This window comes from Myotis davidii, unplaced genomic scaffold (genome assembly GCF_000327345.1).
Source record: "Myotis davidii unplaced genomic scaffold, ASM32734v1 scaffold843, whole genome shotgun sequence".
Taxonomy (NCBI): domain Eukaryota; kingdom Metazoa; phylum Chordata; class Mammalia; order Chiroptera; family Vespertilionidae; genus Myotis; species Myotis davidii.
The window spans coordinates 70,037-72,575 of NW_006293781.1; the positions used below are offsets into that span (position 1 = coordinate 70,037).

Consider the following 2,539-nt stretch of genomic DNA (forward strand, 5'->3'; position numbering starts at 1 on the left):
TACACTAATAAAAATGTTGGTCATTCGACAATACTAAAGTAAATGACAGCTGAAAAAATTTCCATTAAAAACATCAATTATTATTTATAATAGAATCAAGTGAAAGCATGTTCTTGGAACTTGAGCAAAAATGTGGTACATGACTGAAGAGGGAAGAGCCAGCCCTAAAAGAATAACAAGTATTCATACATGGCCACTGCTTCAGCACAGTTGCTGGCCTGCCATGCTCCCCATTTGCCAAGCTCTTTACATTTACATTGTGCTTTTCAGTCTTCTGGGTGTTTTCTTTTTCTAGTTTTGTGGAAGACCTCATCAAAATTTCATTCATTTGGATTCATTAAGGTCTCTTGTTCTTCAAAGACAAATATTGCCTTCTAATGTCAAAGGCAATTACAGAATCTCAGGCCCCCAAGATGGAACAGGACCTTAGGGTCACCAAGTCAACACCTCTCTGCCTGGGTCCAGAAACCCAGAGTTCAAAATCTGGAAGCAGAACCAGAGCTGTAGTAGCCAAAAGAGTCATCAGGTGGCAGTGGTGGGTAGAAATGTTGCCAACATCTTTCATGCAGTAATGGAGACCATGGGTCCTTGTAAGATGTACCATTGCTGTACAGGTTGTGGGAATTTTGTTGTTCAAAGAAGGGGGTCTGAGCTGCTGGGCCTGTCTAGAGTCTGTCCAAACACTCTGTGCTTAGATATTGAGACCAAGGACACCTCATTAGATATAAGTGTCAAAGCAAAAGTCATAAAGCTCAGGATCTGCTCACAAGGATATCACAAAATAAAGATACATATATTGCCAATTTGCACAGGTGCCATTTCCAAGTTGATATCCAATCATCTGTCCCCTTGTTTGTGTTTCCTACTGGTGTACACTCTACAGGAGGGCAGACGGCATATTCACCTTGAATCACAGTGCCTGCCTCACAGTAGACCCACATTTTTTAAAAAAAATTTTTAGTGATTGACTTCATTTTCCTCTCAAGACGTAAGTTTGTTCATATATAGAATGAGAGAGTTGCCAACTCTAAAATATGGAATTCTTTAAGCATAAGAGAATGTTTTCCTGTTTTACTAGCAAAAGTCTAGTGGAATTACAGAGATGAGTCTGTATAAGTTTAGTTGATAGCAGAAGGCACCTTGTGAAAAAAATAGATGATAAAAAGATCTGAGACTCAATCTCAGTGAGATGTATCATTTCTTAAGGCTCAGCATATAAGGAAAAGCCATAGACTACCTCTAATTAAGGTCCTGGACTGATGCCATCCAGAGGCTTCACATCCTACAAAGCCACTTGCTGGTGGAGATTGAAGGCCTCCCATCCCAGTCTGGAGAGATAAAGGGAAATCTTTGCTTCTAACTTGCAGAATTTGCAATCAATTCTGTAAGAACTTAGTTAAATTTTTTCCTCAGGTTTATTGTAATATTGAATTTCTAAGACATCCAGAAACCAAAGCCCAGCCAGTACAACCATGACCACCAATGTCTAATATCTGCTCCCCGACTCACGACTTGCTGACTCATATATTCAATTCTAAATTTCCCCAAAAGACATAAAATGACTTTTGGGAGATAACAAGTATGAGGCAGATTATTTGTGTTGGGTAAGTGAATCTGCCTAGGACAAGAGTTAAGAGCCTCACATCTGGTCATCAAACCCACTCACACATAACTTTTCATATTCAAGCACATGACTATCATTATTAAAGAGCAATCAAATTTTTTTAAGTAAAAAAATTAGTAGAGATGATTAGAAGAAAACAAAGCTTAAAGCAGTCTTTTTGTTTCTTTCCTTGCTCTGCCACATTTAATGCCTGTTCCCTGGAGGCATCTAGATGCCCTTCAGCAAATGGCTTCCCAGGGTTTTGGGGATTTTATCACAATTTAGGAATCCCTCCTAAACCTCCACTTGCTCCCAGTCTCACTAATCTCCCTTCATACACACACACACACACACACACACACACACACAGTGCCAAAGAAATCTGCTTTCATTTTAAACTTTAGAATCTGGTTCATTTTTTCTTAGTTTGTAAGTTGGGCCCATAGGCTTCAAAGGAGGGGACAATTGTTTAGTTGAAATAGCTAAATGGCTAGAAATAGTATGTATATATGAAAAAAAAATACAGTGATAGATTACCCAGGGGTAAGAATCTTAGAAAAATCTGGAAGAGTCCCTCCAACTGAAGATGGTTTTCAGTTCTTTGTTCCTGGAGATAGGTTCTAGCTGTGTGCACTGGATCCCTCTGCTTCTGATTATATAGCAATCAAATGAACTGGATGGAAAAACTAGTTCAAAAGAACCCTAATTCTGGCAGAGATAAGGAAACCAAGGACACTGCCCTTGGCAAACAAGGAAATTCACCTTTTTCTTGGGAATGACTAGATAAAATATCTACCCACTGGAGTAGATTAAAGATTTGTTCTGGGAGGCAATTTTTGATGTTGGTAAACATGGCCCTTTGTTTCAAAGTGGCCCTTTTTCTGATGTTCATGGTTTTTACTCTTGCCCATGACACAACCAAGGTTTCATTGTTCA

At 39.0% G+C, this 2,539-nt stretch overlaps 1 protein-coding gene and 1 pseudogene across 1 annotated transcript in view; both read right to left on the reverse strand.

Moving 5' to 3' along the window:
* LOC102771161 (angiogenin-like) overlaps positions 1-2,218 on the reverse strand; it is a 58,521-nt gene extending 56,303 nt beyond the window's left edge. The window contains exon 1 of the mRNA XM_015566461.1: positions 2,162-2,218. The gene's annotated coding sequence lies outside the window, so the exon portion shown is untranslated. The remainder of the gene's footprint in view (positions 1-2,161) is intronic.
* The window catches only part of LOC102771734, a 14,240-nt pseudogene extending 12,019 nt beyond the window's left edge, over positions 1-2,221 (reverse strand).
* Positions 2,222-2,539: the final 318 nt, after the last annotated feature.